Source organism: Nomascus leucogenys, chromosome 22a (genome assembly GCF_006542625.1).
Source record: "Nomascus leucogenys isolate Asia chromosome 22a, Asia_NLE_v1, whole genome shotgun sequence".
Classification (NCBI taxonomy): domain Eukaryota; kingdom Metazoa; phylum Chordata; class Mammalia; order Primates; family Hylobatidae; genus Nomascus; species Nomascus leucogenys.
The window spans coordinates 71,494,422-71,512,730 of NC_044402.1; positions in this window are offsets into that span (position 1 = coordinate 71,494,422).

Below are 18,309 nucleotides of genomic sequence, written 5' to 3' on the forward strand. Positions count from 1 at the left end.
TGGAAGGATGTGCCCCAAAAAGTTAATAATAACTAGCATTGGGTTATGAGATTACACAGTTATTATTTCTTTATGTATGCTTTTCCAAATTTTGTAAAACAAATCATGTATTTCTTTTTATATTCAGAAAAAGTTCAATAAATATGTTTTAAGTAATTGAAGTAATTGAAGCATAAACAAGGCCTCTGGACGTAAGTTGTGCAAATACATAATTTTATAAAATGATTACGTCAAATAAATGAAAACTTTTAAATGGCAAGGAGAAGCTCCTCCACACCTTGAATTTGCTAGTATATGGGCATTCAAAAAATGTCCGATAAAAAAATAGATCAAGGCTGGGCATAGTGCCTCACGCCTGTAATCCCAGCACTTTGGGAGGCTAAGGCAGGAGGATCACTTGAGCCTAGGAGTTCTAGACTAGCCTGGGCAACAGAGTGAGACCCCATCTCTATTTAAAAAAAAGAAAAAGATCAGATGGCTAGAGTGATAGATTACACAATAGGAAAAAATGTAGAAAAGTCAGAAGAGTTCAGATTCAGACAGAAGGAGACACCTGTCACTCTGTAGGGAAGAAGAAATCTCAAGAGCAAGAAGAGATCGTTGGAAGCTTTCCGGCAATCTTCCATGGAGGAATATTCCCAGTGGGAAAGCCAGCTTGAGAACACAGAAATGAACTGAGCAAGTAAAAGGTAGTAAACCTGCCTAGAAAGAATCAGGAAGAGACTAGAGAGAACGTTCTGAGTGCTCCATGGGGACAGGGCCTTAAACCTCTAGTACAGACCAAGGGCTCTGTCAATGTTGTGGAATTAATGAATGACGACGATCAATGAGCTGGGATTCAGGTGAAAGGGCAATGCAGGAGAAGTCTTCAAGGGTCTCCTGATGGAAGGTCAGATGCAAAAAGTGAAGGTCTGAGCCCCGATCTATAGGATGATCATAATTTATAACTATGTTTAATAGACTCTTCTCTATTTCTATACCATAGTAAAAATATTTACAAAGCATCCAATATTATAGACATACTAAAATGCATTTTATACTCTTAACATTTGATTACTTCTAAATTCAAGGAAAAAATTAATGTCTGAGCCACCTAAGCCCCTTTCCCCCAAACCAACAAGAAATTAGCCCAGAGGCCAGGCACTGTGGCTCACACCTGTAATCCCAGCATTTTGGGAGGCTGAGGCGGGTGGATCACAAGGTCAGGAGTTCGAGACCAGCCTGACCAACATGGTGAAGCCCCGTCTCTACTAAAAATACAAAAATTAGCCGGGCATGGTGGCACATGCCTGTAATCCCAGCTACTCAGGAGGCTGAGGCAGGAGAATTGCTTGAACCCAGGAGGCAGAGGTTGCAGTGAGCCGAGATTGCACCACTGCACTCCAGCCTGGGCAACAGAGGGAGACCCCACCTCAAAAAAAAGAAATGAGTCCAGAGACTGGATGAGGTATACTTTCTGAGTACTCCCATACAGTGGGATACTGGAGCCTGTTCATAACGTCCTGGGAGAAGATTATGTACATGGCTTCCCAACTCCACATTCAGTAATGTTACATGTTACAATTGTAGCTTGAAGTCAGCCATGGTGAGAGTACTTATAACTCCTAGGTCAGCAAAAGCTACAAGTTAGAGCTGCTTCTCCCCATCAGAGCCCGTTATTAAGCATTCACCAGCACACCACTGCTCCCATCGTACATTTGTCATTGCTGTACTGTTCTCTGTTCTCTATTTCCCCCTCTTGGCTGAAAGCCTAGGGAGGGCAAGGACCCTTCTCTGTAATGGTTACAGTTGTATTAATACCCAACATCTAGCACCTGCTTGGCATACAGTTGTGGAGCCAACCAACTACCTACACAGCTGGTTAATAAGCACTGGAGTCCCCTGAGCTAACCTGCTCATAGACATCTGGGCTGGCCATCTAGCAGGGGAAGAATAGGCCAAATGCCCCACCACCCCTTCACACTCATCCTCCATTGCCCAATGTTTGTGGTTTGATAAAGTTCACTGACCTTGTTAGGGTTTTCAGATTAAACTATGAATATTGTGTAGGCTATATTTATCCTAAAATGTCTTTTATTTATTTGAAATTCAAATTATCTGAGCATCCTGCATTTTAATTTGCTAAATCTGGCAACCCAAGCCCTTTTGAAGTAAGCAAAAAGATATTTCGTAAGGTAGTATCTATGAAAGACAAAGATTCTGTGACCTGGCAGTCCCGTTCCAAAGAATGTATCCTAGGGGAATTCTTGCTGCTATGCACCAGGAGATAAGAACAAGAATGTCCGCGGCACTACTGTTTGTAGTAGTCAAAACCTGGAAACTACCCAAATGTCCATCGACAAGAGAATGGATGAATTAGAGATATGTGTATTTGTCCAGTGGGATACTACACAACAATTAAAATGCTCACAAATATAATGCTCATTAAAAAGAGCAAGTTACAGAAGAACAAATTCAGTTTGATTCCTTCTAAAATACTCAAAATCATCAAAACTAAATAATATATTGTTCAGGAATATATTAAACTACAAGGAAAAAAATGGAAATGAGAAGCCAAGATCAGAGTAGTTACCTCCTTCAAGGAAAAGGGCACATGTGATCATGGGAACTCAGAGGGACTTCAAAAACGCTGCTAAAAGCACCACTTGTTAAGCTGGGTGGGAGTACAGAGGTATGTTTGTCTTATTCTTTCTCTTTAAACTACATGTATGTATTAGATCTACTCTTACATGTATGAATTATTACATTACAAATGTTGAAATGAAGAGTATTGGGGCTTCTTCCTTTTTATCAGAGTGAATTGAAATGTCAACAAGGCCTCCTCTGCCTGGACTCACCTCCAAATTTTTGTTTCCTTCTTTGTCCAAAGGTATGAATACAGATCAGAGCTCTTAAATGCCTACCCTGCAATCTCAACACGCCCCCTCAATAGTTTTTTTGATTAGTTGCTTAGACAAACGGCTCCATTACATTAGATTATGAAGAATTCTCATTTCATTAAGTTGGTTCTATCTTCATTGTACAATTCACAAAACCACTACTTGAAGGTTTTGGTTTCCAAATCCTGAAGAGATAGTTCCAAGCTTTTGTATATAATAGGCTAGATTACACTTCCTCTGCTCCCTCCAGTGATAGAAATGTTTTCTCTCAGATTTGTCAATCCATTTGAAAAAAAAGAAAAGCCTTGGTCCATACATAACAAAAACTGGAATTACTAGATTCTCAAACAAAAACTGGAATTACTAGATTTATTTCACCTGAGGTTAAAAAATTGTAACCAACTTCAGAACAATAATATCCCCTCCCCCAAAAGTGCACTAGAAGCTATCCTCCAAGGACATGGTATTATGAAATGGTTACGAAAACAAAGTACAACAAGCAAACAGTGCTCATATTACAAATTTTGAATCAACAATGTACCTCTTAACAAAGCAGGAAACTTTGAAAAGTAATTTAAAAATATATAAATTATAATTTATAATTATAATCTAGTGTTACACTTTACTCATCCTAAATTTTACTGATTAAACCAAAATATAAATTTATCACATTAGAGGGAAAAACAAAAATGCCCAAAATCTTACCCTGGACATTGTTTCTGCAGCATAAATTTTTTTGTAGGCAAAAGAAATGGAAGTTTCTTTTCGTAAAAAATATCAAACTTCTTTGATCTTTGACAATATCTTTCCCACTCCATAGTTGAAAGATTTTCATAATTACTTAATGCTTTCCTAGAAAATAAAAACTAAATGCCAAATCTTTCTTAATTCGATACATGGCAAAGGAGACATATATAACCTCATATGTATTTAGAAACTTTGAAACAATATGGGAATGTAAAATATTGATGAGAATTTCTTCCTCCTCTTCCTAAAAAAAAAAAAAAAAAAAAAAAAAAGTCAAAATGCCACCATGAAGTTAAGAGCAGAGATTCTGAGCTGCAAGTGATTTTTTTGTTCCATGATCCAGGTGCTGATTAGAAGTGTGTATTCAGGGCGTGGTGGCTCATGCCTGTAATCCCTGGACTTTGGGGGCAAATCAGGAACATTCTCCCATGGATTTGACATAATTCAATGAACCATGAATCATTGAATCATAAAAAGAATTCATAGTTTGGAAGATAGGGGTTGGAAAGAGCTGGTGTCTAAAACAGACTTTAGCTATAGATACAAGATAATATAAACACCAATAACGGGAGATAAGTTGATGCTAAGTCTAAAATGTTAATACAACTATCACAACAATATAGTTACATTGAGATTTTATTTATAATGATGAGAGTTATTCTGGAAGTGTGTGCTCAGGGCACAGTGGCTCGTGCCTGTAATCCTAGCACTTTGGGAAGCAGAGGCGGGTGGATCACTTGAGGTAAGGAGTTTGAGACCAGCCTGGCCAACATGGTGAAACCTCGTCTCTACAACAAATACAAAAAGCCGGGCGTGGTGGCGTGTGCCTGTAATCCCAGCTACTTGGGAGGCTGAGGCAGGAGAATCGCTTGAACCTGGGAGGCAGAGGTTGCAGTGAGCCAAGATCTCACCACTGCACTCCAGCCTGGGCAACAGAGTGAGACCCTTTCTCAAAAAAAAAAAAATTAGGCCGGGCGCGGTGGCTCACGCTTGTAATCCCAGCACTTTGGGAGGCCGAGGCGGGCAGATCACGAGGTCAGGAGATCGAGACCACAGTGAAACCCTGTCTCTACTAAAAATACAAAAAAATTAGCCGGGCGTGGTGGCGGGCGCCTGTAGTCCCAGCTACTCAGAGAGGCTGAGGCAGGAGAATGGCGTGAACCTGGGAGGCGGAGCTTGCAGTGAGCCGAGATCGTGCCACTGCACTCCAGCCTGGGCAACAGAGCGAGACTCCGTCTCAAAAAAAAAAAAAAAAAAAAAATTTTTTTTTGATCCACTAATTTCGTTCTGGGAATCTATCTGGAAGAAACAATCTTAAATTAGAAAAAATGTGTCTGTGCTTTTTCTCTTTGTACACGAAGATAACTCTATTCAACATTATTTATAGTAACAATAAAATTTAAAATAACCTAAATATACAATATTAAGGATATGGTAATAAATTATGGCTCATCTATCTTGTAGAATGTGATAAGGACATTAAAATGTTTGTGAAGATTTTATAATTACCAAAAGCAATAGTTTGCTTATAAGAGCATCTCAGTGAATAAAGCAACATAAAAAATATATATACAATATAGTCTCAATCATATAAAATGTGTATAGCAAAAAGAATGAAAGGAAATATATCAAAATATTTTTATTACCAGTTCTCACTATCTTGCCCAGGCTGGCCTTGAACTTCTGGGTCAAGGATTCTTCCACGTAATTGGAATTACAGGCATGCACCACCAGGCCCAGTTGAAAATATACCAAAGTATTAAGAGTAGTTGTCTTTTTGTGGTAAAATAATGGCAGATTTTTGTTGTTGGCCTTTGTACTTTTCAATATTTTCCAAACGTTTTATAGGAATAGCAAGTACTTTATGGTGAAAAAAAAACGCTGTATTTTTTCAAATGACTGAGTTTATTACCCCAGATTAAATTAATGAAGACCAAGAAAAAGAAGGATTAACAGGGGCTAGAAGAAAAACAAAATGTTTGGTGCCTTCTTTTCCACAGATAGTTAAAAGCTATTGTTTGGCTTTTTATTGATTCAATTAAGCAAAGGTAGATTTTAAAAGTACTTGTGGAAAGCTTTCAGGAACCCACCAGCAGAATCAGAGGAATGGCCATCTTTGAAAATCACAGTAGAAAATAAGAGCAAACAACAGAGCAAATGACAAAACTGAAAAGAAACAGCATGCACACATGAAAAGAAAGGCACAAAAACATGGCAGCAGTGAGACTAACCATGGTAAGTTTAGTTATTAAATGTAGATTCCCTATTAATAGAAAAAGGCTCCCAGATTGTGTTAAAAATTAAAATCTAATACTTTGCTGCTTATAAAAAAATACTTCTAAATAAAATAAGACAAAAAGACTACAAAGGATAGGTAAATATGTAGTAAGCAAGCCTGCAATAAATTAGAAAAAGCACTATTAGATTAAAATAGAATTCAAAGCTTAAAGATTATTTTGATTTAATATAAACATGAGATACACAAAAAGATAAATGTCAATAGACACAACAATTCACAAAATTGAAAACAAATTAGGTAACTATGGGAGTGTTGTAGAACCACTACCTCACTGTATCAGTTTTCCTCTTCTTCCTGGGCACATGGGAAAACTGTACCTTCAAGTCCCCTTTCAGTGAGATGGCACCAGACTTTGCACATAGAGAAATAAACCTACATTGTTTGGTGCTTTATTTGCTATTACAGCATAGCCTATCCTATCTTGATTAATGCAATGGACAAACCACCCAAATAGTCAAGAAATTTAAATTAAAAAATGAAGTACTACTTTTCATCAATTAAACTAAAAAGAAAAACTTAGAATAGGCTGGGCGCAGTGGCTCACGCCTGTAATCCCAGCACTTTGGGAGGCCGAGGCGGGCGGATCACGAGGTCAGGAGATCGAGACCATCCTGGCTAACACGGTGAAACCCCATCTCTACTAAAAATACAAAAAATTAGCCGGGCGAGGTGGCGGGCGCTTGTAATCCCAGCTACGCGGGAGGCTGGGGCAGGAGAATGGCGCGAACCCCAGGGGGCAGAGCCTGCAGTGAGCCGAGATCGCGCCGCTGCACTCCAGCCTGGGCGACAGTGAGACTCCGTCTCAAAAAAAAAAAAACTTAGAATATTAATACTCAGTGAAGTGGGGTAAAGAATAATCTTTTCAATAAATGAGGCTGGGTCAAATGGATATCCAGAGGGGAAAATATGTACTTTGACCCTTACGTCACACCAAACACAAAAATATATTCCAAATGAATTGTAGCTCTAAATATGAAAATTAAAACAAATAAAGCTCTTAAAAAATAGAAAAATACTTTTATGATCTTAAGTTAGGCAAAGGTTTCTTATACAGGACATGAAATGTGCTAACCGTATGGGATATATTTGATAGATTAAACAATATTAAGATAAAGAACTTCTGATCATCAAAAAACTTGCTTTAAGACAGTGAAGGGGCCGGGTGCAGTGGCTCCTGCCTATAATCCGAGCACTTTGGGAGGCCAAGGCAGGTGGAGGGAGGTCAAAGCTACAGTGAACTGAGATCACACCACTGTACTTCAGCCTGGATGACACAGTCGTCCTGTCTGGAAGAAAAAAAAAAAAAGACAGTGAAAGGATGCTGGGTGCAGTGGTATGCACCTGTAGGTAGTCCTAGCTACTGAGGAGGTTGAGGCAGGAAGATTGAAAGTTCAAGATCAGTCTGCACTGCCTCCATCTCCAAAAAAAAAAAAAAAAAAGACAGTGAAGGCAAACACAGAGTAAAAAAAGATAGTTGCAATACATATATTTGACAAAGGACTTGTATTCAGAATATGTAAAAAGCAAAATAAAACCTTTAAGGAAAAGATAGATAATATAAAAGAAACAAACAAAAACTTGAACAGTTGCCTCACAAAAGAGAATAACCAAATGCAAAAAAAAAAAAATGCTAAATATCTTTAGTCAACAACAGCAAAGCAAATAAGGCAAATGAGATACCACTCAACAGGTAGGCTAAAATGAAAAATATGAAAAGCCAGTAAATATGTGCAACACTGGGAACTCCCACACACTGGTGGAAGTGGATGTTGGTACCTGGTAGCAGTAACCACTAAAGCTGAAATGTCCATATCTGTGATCCATCAATTTCATTCCTAGGTATATACCCAATAAAAATGTGTTACATATGTTCATCAAAAGCACATGTACAAGAATGTTCATAAAGCAGCACTGTTTGTAATAGCCCCAAACTAGAAACTAAGTACTCACCAGAATAAATAAATTGTGGAATATTCACATAATACAATACTATGCAGAAATGAGAATTAACAAATCACAACTAAACACAGTGATGTAGATGAACCGTACAAAAATAATGTTGGGCAAAGGAAGATAGACATGAAAGACTACATACTATGTGATTCCATTTATATAAAGTTTAAAAACAGGCAAATCATTCTATAGGTTAAAAATCAGGACAGTGGTTACCCTTGAGAGGATAGGAGGGAGGCTTCTGAGTGACTGGTAATGTTCTGTTTCTTAGTTTAGGTTCAGGTTACACAGTACGTTTACTTTGTGGAAATTCATCAAGCTATATACATTTAGATTTGTACACTTTGGTACATGTATGTTATACTTCAATAAAATGTTTAACATATACAATAAAAATATAGACATGCCACACACACAATACAAAATTATGGGAAGTATCTAGTTAAACTAGTTGATATGGTTTGAATCTGTGTCCCCACCCAAATCTCATGTAGGATTGTAATCCTCAGTATTGGAGGTGGGGCCTGGTGGGAGGTGATTGGATCATGGGGGTGAATTTCCTCCTCCGTGCTGTTCTTGTGATAGTGAGTGAGTTCTCATGAGACCTGGTTGTTTAAAAGTGTCACCTTCCCCCATTTCTCTCTCTTGCTGTTATTCTGGCCATGTAAGATGTGCCCACTTCCCCTTCGCCTTCCACTGTGACTAAAAGTTACCTGAGGCCTCCTCAGAAGCTATGCAGATGTCAGCATCATGCTTCCTGTACAGCCTGCAGAACTGTGAGCCAATTAAACCTCTTTTCTGTATAAATTACCCAGTCTCAGGTATTTCTTTATAGCAGTGAGAAAACAGACTAATACTCTAGTATTCTCATACATTGTTGATAAACTGGTACAAACATTTTGGAAAGTGATTTGGATATATGTATAGTCCACTTTAACTGTATAACATACATATATTCCTATTTCTGAGAATCTTTCCTAAGAAAAAAATCCAAAATATGGGGAAATACTATGAATAAAAATGTTTATCACAGAGTCAAAGTCAATTATAACTATAGCATATCCCGTTAGTATAGTTTTATTCAGCCAGTTGTGACTACTTTGAAAACTCTGGTGCAACATGACAAAAGCTTTTGGTACGATGTAGGATGAAAAAGGAAACAGAAAATTGTATGCTCACTATTATTATAACTAAGGAAATATACCAGTTAGAATAACATAACTAAAAAGGAAAACACACAAATGATATATATGCAACTTTCTTGCCCAATCTCATCTACTCTTGCGACTCATATGGATCACATATGTACACAGCTAGACAGGATCTCACCCTGTTGCCCATGCTGCAGTGCAGAGGTGTCATCACATCTCAGTGCAGCCCCAAACTCTTGTTGCCCAAGCTCTAGTGCAATGGTTTCATCACATCTCACTGCAGCCCCAAACTCCTGGGCTCCGGGGATCCTCCCACCTCAGCTTCCAGAGTAGCTACGACTACAGGTGTGCACCAGCATGCCCAGCTAATTTTTTTTTCTTTTTTTGGCAGAGGCAGGGTCTCACTATGTTGCCCAGGCTGTTCTCAAACTCCTGGGCTCAAGGCATCCTTCCCGCTCGGCTTCCCAAAGCCTGGTATTATAGGTGTGAGCCATCACATCTGGCCTAATGATGACTCTTTAATTTGTATCTTCAGCCCACATCTTTATCCTGAGCTCCAGGATGTTCAGAATCCACCCTATGCATCTCCCCTGTTCCACAGTTTTCTCAAATGTCTTCATCCTATATTCACTATCTTGGGTAGAAACAGGACCAGGAATAAGAACCAAGACAAGAACCCAGTTAGTTATCCAAACAAGAGAACTGAGAGTCATTCTTGTTTCCCCCCAGCTCCCCATTTCCCATACCTCCATCCCTTGCCACTCCCTAAGACTACAGTGTCTCTTAAACAGCATGTTGAATCCATCTCCTCCCATTCATTCATCTATCCATCCATCCATCCTTCTTCCATTGCCTTAGTACAAACTTTTATTATTTTTCCTCCTGGATTATTCCAAAAGCTTTCCAACTATTCTTTCTAGCACTATATGATTCTTTTTCGTCTTTTTAATCTTGTTATCACCTGCCTGTCTTCCCAGTTTTATATCTGGTTACTCTCTCATGGGAATCCCACACTGCAGCCACACCAAAGTTATTACAGTGACCAAACAGGTTATACACTCTGTTTCACTTCCTTTGCCTTCTTCCAGCTTGGAATTTCCTTCTCCTACCTATCCTTTCCCCCACCCTTTTCCTAATTTTATTTGCTTGACTCACCATTCAAGATGCAGCTCAAGCCTCTCCTTGGCTAGATAACCTTTGGGGAATCGCATTGTTATATGATTGTAATCATGGGGTACACTATTTCTCCTTCTTGTTTTTATCACTAACATTAAAACGGAGCAATTTTTTAATTTGCCAAGGTACTCTTCATAATTATTATTTAACATGCAATATTAAGCTCTCTATCTCCTTGCTCCCATGGCATACTAGTATAATCTTTATTGTATCACTTATCACTTTGCTTTATAATTATTTTTTGCATGTCCACCTCCTCCACTAGGCCCTGAGTTCCTTGAGGGCAAATACTTTTGTCATATTCATTTCTATATCCTTAGCACAGAGCCTGCTGCAAAGTAGGAATTCACTAAATGAAAGGGAGTCAATGACTAAGTAATGGTGATCGTGTTCACACGATAGTCTTTTGGGTAACATTTTTTTTCCTTTTCTCAATTCCCCAAATTTTCTGTAGCTACTTATTCTTTAGATCCACCATCTTTTTTTTTTCAAAGGAGATTTAGAATATAACTTTTAGTAATATTACCCTTAACATTTTAAATGATTTTTATTTATAAAATGCCTTATGACTCCCAACTTCACTTAATAAGTATAATCAAGCCTGGGTGAAGTAGCTCATGCCTATAATCCCAACATGTTGGGAGGATTGCTTGAGGCTGGGAGTTTGAGACCAGCCTGGGCAACATGGCAAGGCCCCGTCTCTATACAAAATGGATAAAATCAGCCCCAGGTGCAGTGGTGCAAGCCTGTAGTCCCAGCTACTTGGGAGGCTGATGTGAGAGGATTGCTTGAGCCCAGGAGGTCAAGGCTGCAGTGAGCTATGATTGTGCCACTGCACTCCAGCCTGAACTACAGAGTGAGATTGTTTCAAAAAAAATACACTCAGCCCTCCGTATTCGTGGTATCTATATCCATGGATTTAATCAACTAAAGATTAAAAATATTTGAAAAAACAAGAAATAGTAGTGGTTGCATTCTATACTGAATATGTACAGACTTTTCTTTTTTGTCATTATTCCCTAAACAATGTTGTATAGCAACTATTTACAGAGCATTTACATTGTTCTAGGTATCATAAGTAATCTAGAGATGATTTAAAGTTTTTGAGTATGTAAATATGACACTATTTTATATAAGGGACTTGAGTATCCATGAATTTTGGTATGGGAAGGCGGTTGTTAAACCAATCCCCTATGGATACCAAGGGACAACTGTACATACACAATGAAGAAAAACTGGAGGACCATTTGTTATCTCCCATTCTATCTGTAACACACTTCATCATTCCTAATTAACAGTTACCTCTCAGTCTTTATCTAACTAGCCCTCCTAGCAGTATTTGATTCAGCTGATTGCTCCCTCCTTCTTAAACCTCTGTCTTTATTTGGCCTCTGGGACACTATCCTCCCACGTTGATGGCCACAACTACCTCCCATGGACCCTGGTTCTCAACCTTGACTGCACATTAGAATCACCTGATAAGCTTTTTAAAAAAGAAATACCAAATCCAGGCCCCTTTTTGTATCAGAATCTTTGGGGCTGGAGTCAGGATATCAAGGGTTTTTTTTTTTTTTTTTTTTTTTTTTTTGAGACGGAGTTTCAGTCTTGTTGCCCAGGCTGGAGTGCAATGGCGCGATCTCTGCTCACTGCAACCTCTGCCTCCCGGGTTCAAGTGATTCTCCTGCCTCAGCCTCCTGAGTAGCTGGGATTACAAGCATGGGCCACCATGCCTGGCTAATTATTTTTGTATTTTTAATAGACACGGGGTTTCTCCATGTTGGTCAGGCTGGTCTTGAACTCCCAACCTCAGGTGATCCGGCTGCCTCAGCCTCCCAAAGTGTTGGGATCACAGGTGTGAGCCACTGCGCCCAGTCAGGATATCAAGGGTTTTAAAGCAGTCCAGGTGATTCTAATTGGGACCAGTGTTGAGCAGCACACTGCGTGGGTTTAAAAACCATCTCTGTGCAGATTAGTTCAGAATACATGTCTCCAGCCCTGACCACTCTCTGAGCTCCAACCTCGGCTAGCACAGCTTCTCTTGGGCTGTCTAATAACTCACATATCCAAAATGGAACTCTTGATTTTTGCTCCCAAACGTGTTCTTTCCCCAGTTTTCCCATCTCTGTAAATGGCCCCATTAGTTAGTAGTTGCTGAGGCTGAAATCCTAGGAATTGTCTGATTCCACACTTTCCACATCCACATAATTAAGTTCTGATCTGCTACGCATTAGAGGCATATTCTAGTATTACCATTTCTCCTTTTCTCCATGGCTACCACTCTAGTCTAGGCTACCATCATCTCTTACTGAGCTAAAACAATAACGTCGTAGTCTCCCTGCTTCCACTCCTGCATTCCTGCCCTACATTGCCCTCAGCGTCCACAATGACTTGGCCTCTGTTCTAGATCTTCAGCCTCCTCTCTGAGCATTCTCTGCCTTGCTCACTCTCTGCTTCACCTCATCGGCCTATTTTTTTTTATTTTTTATTTTTTGAAACATAGTCTCCCTCTGTCACCCAGGATGGAGTGCAGTGGCGCAATCTCGGCCCAGTGCAACCTCCACCTCCCAGGTTCAAGCGATTTTCCTGCCTCACCCTATTGAGTGGCTGGGATTACAGGTGCCCGCCACCATGCCCAGTTAATTTTTGTATTTTTAGTAGAGATGGGGTTTCGCCATGTTGGCCAGGCTGGTCTTGAACTCCTGACCTCAAGTGATGTGTCTGCATCTGCCTCCCAAAGTGCTGGGATTACAGGCATGAGCCAGTATGCCTGACCCCTCTTTTCTTTTTTCTTTTCTTTTTTGAGACAGGGTCTCACTCTGTCACCCAGGCTGGAGTGCCGTGGTCCGATCACAGCTCACTGCAGCCTTGACCTCCTAGGCTCAAGGGATCCTCCCATATCAGTCTCCAGAGTAGCTGGTACTACAGGCACACACCACCATGCCTGGATAATTTTTTAATTTTTTGCAGAGATGGTTTTTTTTTTGCCACATTGGCCAGGCTGGTCTCAAACTCCTAGGCTCAAGGGATCCACCTGCTTCAGCCTCCCAAAGTGCTGGGATTACAGGCGTTAGCCACCTCATTGGTCTTCTTAAAGCTATTCCTCAAACAGAACAAGTACTGCTACCTCAAGACAGAAAGCCCTTGTGAGAGCCCTTGGCATACAGAATCCTAAGTGTCTTGAGGGGCGGGAAGGGCGTGGTTATTGGAAAGAGAAACCAAATTAGGAACAGAACTGGTCATCAAAGATAGACTTTACCATTTTGTTTAGAACCTGTCTTTTTTCAACTAACAAAGTGATAGAAGTACAGCAATTTTTAGACTCAAGGTCCTTACTGAATAAGGCCCCCAAAAGGATATGGGAGCATCTCCTACCAAGACTATAGTGCATATTTTAACAAAAAGCTTTTATATTAATAGCATCCATATTTTACTATTTAGCATTCTTTTTTTCTTTTGAGACGAATTTTCGCTCTTGTTGCCCAGGCTGGAGTGAAATGGCGTGATCTTGGCTCACCGCAACCTCTGCCTCCCAGGTTTAAGTGATTCTCCTACCTCAGCCTCCCAAGTAGCTGGGATTACAGGCATGCACCACCACACCCGGCTAATTTTGTATTTTTTAGTAGAGATGGGGTTTCTCCATGTTGGCCAGGCTGTTCCGCTGAGATCTCCTGACCTCAGGTGATCCGCCCACCTTGGCCTCCCAAAGTGCTGGGATTACAGGCGTGAGCCACTGCACCCGGCCTTGCATTTTTGAATGCTTAATATATGCTAGGTTCTGTACAGAGTGTTTAAATGCATTATCTAATCTGCTCCTATCAATAAACTCTATAAGATAGATAATATTGTCCTTCTCATTTTTTTAAGCAGTAAAACTCAGGTTTAGAGGGATTAGGGAGCTTGTCCAAGGTCACGCAGATATTAAGGGAAGAAATCAGGATTGGAACCTAGGTCTGCTTGAGGCCAAGTCTGTGCTCTCAACTGTTCTGCATAGGCCTTTATTTCAGTTTCCACAGATATGCTTCTTGATTTCTGGATGGAATGTCATGGAACTTTCAGTTACAGACAGGAGCCTAAGGGAAGCTCTTTGGCTTCTCACCCTTTCTTCTCCTCCATCTTCTCTCTTCATTGACTCAGTATAAGACAGATAGGCTTGGGTGAAGACACCTCATAACAACAATAGTAACCTCGGCTAGAGAGCAGGCAAAAACAGCAGTGGAAAAGTAACTCCAAGCCTGACAACCAAAGCAATGAAGACATATCAAGCAAAACATTAGCTGAAATGAACTGGGAATCAGTCAGCTTTATAAGGAAAACTACAGGGAAGCTTAAGATTTTACTTGTCTAAATAGAGTCAAACAAAGCTGCTGTAATATATATTGCTCTTATTCTTCTTGTTAAGCAGTTATAGACTTATTAAACAGAAATTTAAATGTTAGTTTAGGCATTCTACCATTTTCCTGGTTTGGGGTATCAATTTAACTTAACATTATCAAAACAGTCTTAATTTTCAAGTATATGGCCTCTTACACTGATGACTATTAAATTTTATATATACTTTTTATTACTACGGATAATTCAGTGCATTTTCGGTGCTGTAATTTTGAATGACTCTTTCCAGGGTTCTGAGGTAGCTTGCACCTGCTCTAGTTAGTGCTTTTTATAGCCTCATCTAATGATGGGTTTGAAGACTATTCTAATATTTCTCGTTACACCAGAATGGGCCTTATATTCCATGTAAGAAGATATGGAATAACAATTACCAACTGTATAGGGAAATTGGCAATGCTACTGTGATGACAAGTACAGTTGGAGTGGTGTGATTGATTTATTCATTTCCTTAATAATCCTCATAGTTGTAATGAGTCATCTCTGTCTCTTATTCTAAATTACAGGGCACCCTTTTATTCCCAAATGAAATAAATATACATGATGACATTTTTTTCTTTCTCATTCTCATTTCAAAGACCTAATTTTTCATAATCTAGCAGTTAAGAGAATCAGACAGACATGAATTTGAATCTTGGCTAAGAGAAGAAAAAAGTTAGAGAAGGTGTGGATTCCCCAATGCCCCCTATTTGTCCTGTAGAGATCGTTCAGAGGTTTTGAAACATGATAGGCTCTTTATTGCTATGAGTCTGACATTTAAGCAGTTAGCTCCTTCTATTCCTTTTATGAGAAGAGAAGGAGTAAGCTAAGAAGAGAAAAAGGAAGAAGTTTTTGGTCTGACAATCAAGCAGACGGTATTTGTTCTATTTATCAATTTCATTATTCACAAATAAGGAATAAGTAAAGGAGACATTAAGGAGCAGGAGCAGCCAGGTGCAGTGGCTCATACCTGTAATCCCAGCACTTTGGGAGGCCAAGGCCAGGCGATCACTTGAGGTCAGGGGTTCAAGACCAGCCTGGCCAACATGATAAAACCCTGTCTCTACTAAAAATACAAAAATTAGGCCGGGCATGGTGGCTCACACCTGCAATCCCAACACTTTGAGAGGCTGAGGCTGGTGGATCACCTGAGGTCAGGAGTTCAAGACCAGCCTGGCCAACATGGTGAAACCCCATTTCTACTAAAAATAAAAAAAACTAGCTGGGCGCGGTGGCGTGTGGCTGTAATCCCAGCTACTCGGGAGGCTGAAGCAGGAGAATCACTGGAACCTGGGAGACAGAGGTTGCAGTGAGCTGAGATCTCACGACTGCACTCTAGCCTGGGTGATAGAGTGAGACTCTGTCTCAAAAAAAAAAAAAAAATTAGCCAGGCACAGGGGTGGACGTCTGTAATCCCAGCTACTCGGGTCCACTGCACTTTGGCTCTGGCCTGGATGACAGAGCGAGAGCAAGAGCGAGACTTCGTCTAAAAAAAAAAAAAAAAAACTGCCCCCCGGGTCCCTGTGTCTCAATAGGCAGTATTTGTCATCAAAATTCAGATCCTAAGCTGATAGGAAGGGAAGACTTAGCATATTATCAGTTGTTTTACCCACATTGATATCACTCTTCTTGAGTATGGATAATTGAAATCACAGATTAACAACATGGGAGTGCTACAAAGTAAGGAGACCAATTGTTTTCTCCTTATGATTCCCGGAAACGAAAGAGGAACTGTCAGAACGGAGAAGACTACAGCATGTTTTAACTACTTCAAGTATTATGGCCTTTTACACTGATGACTATTAAATTTTATATATACTTTTTACTGCATTGGATAATTCAGTGCATCTTCAGTGCCATAGGTTAGAATGATGCTTTCCAGAGTACTGAAGTAGTTTGTATTTGCTCTGTTTGAAGTTTTGTGCTGATGTTACAAAGTTTCAGTAGTCCAGGAGGTTTGTCTGCATTGGCTTTAAAATGAGTGACTATTACTGAGACACTGATTTGAGACTACGTTTTCAGTCATGTAAATTCTGCAAATGAGTCACTTGACATGTTAGGACTATATGGGCATACAAGTAATGTTAAGAGGATGCTTTTTTTTTGTTTTTTTTTTACTTTAGCATAATGTTCAAAGCTGGAGAAGGTGACTCTTCATGAGAAGTAAAACTATAGGTCTAATGCAAATGTTAAAAAGTTCAGAGACTTGGGGCTTTAAAATATGATTAACTCTGATAATGATGGTTGAGGAGTTAAAGTTAGAACAGATTCATTCTGTAAAAAGCTTTGAGCACAAAAAAGTTTCTGTTTGTATAATGAACAAAAACAATAAAGGTTTGCCATTTGTTCTGATCTTTCAACAGAAGCTGGAAGAATTAATGTCTCATTGAGAGAAACAGTAGCTGAAACAAAATTCAATGTTTCTTTAATGATCTTGAAACAAAACTTCAAAGCTGGTAGTTGTAAAACACCATCACCAAGACCCCAAAATTGTCAGACTCGCAAGTGAAACAGTGAAATTTGTTTCTTAACTTCAATTGGTATGAATCATTCCATGTGCTTCATCAATGAGGTGTCCATATAAAGACTCTGAAGCATCTGAGAAATCCAAAGTAAAAAACCAAGCCAGGACCCAAGTGCTCTAATTTTTTTGTACATCCTAAAGCTTCCCTTCTAATATATTAGCATCAAAGAGTTTCTACGTCCTCATCTCAGTTCATTTTGTGTTGCTCTAAAGGAATGCCTGAGGGTGGGTAATTTATAAAGAAAAGAGGTTTATTTGGCTCCTGGTTCTGCAGGCCATACAAGAAGCATGGTGCCAGCATCTGCTTCTGGTGAGAGCCTCAGGCTGCTTCCACTCATAGTGGAAAGTGAAGGGGAACTGTTGTGTGCAGAGATCACGTGGCAAGAAAGGAAGCAAGGAGAGGGAAAGGCACCTGGCTCTTTTTAATAGCCAGCTCTTAAGGGACCTAATAGAGCAATAACCTATTCCTCTCTAAACACAGAGAGAGCATTAATCTCTTCATGAGGGATCCACTCTCATGACCCAAACACCTCCCATTAGGCCCCACCTCCAACATTAGGGATCAAATTTCAATGTGAGATTCGAAGAGGTAGAGCATTCAAACTATGGCAGTCCTTGTCTCTCTCCATCTCCTCCTAATCTGTCAGCTGCCTCTGGCTTTACTTCCTTCCTTATCCAGCTACGCCCCACAATCATCTCTTCAACCCTACTCTTGCCAAGACAATTAACTTGTTTACTCCTTCGAAAGATCACTCACTGAACCTACTTTGGGTCAATCCAACCACTGGCTTTTCACTCCTGTACCTGAGCGTGTAGAGAAAAATCCACATCAGACTATCAAAAAGGAATGCTAGTGATGACTATCTCTGGGAATAGGGCCATATGGAAATCACACTGTCTGTACTAACAAATGTAGATGGAATTAGAAAATCACTTTTTGGCAATCAGCATAATAAAAATTCAGAAAAAGCCTCAATGGATGCTAATTTAGTGGGTGAAAGTAGAATGAAGAAGAGAATTTTACACAGTCTCAAAGTACTTTCCCCCAAATTCTTATTAATTACAAAGGAATAGAAGAATAATTTCTCAGAAACCTGGCATATACCATCTTAATCAACTGATCAAATTAATACCACCAGAAATGGGACATATTGACATTGTGTGCTACTTATTAGAATGCAGTAAGAACTTAGCTTCACGTCTATGATGTTCCAG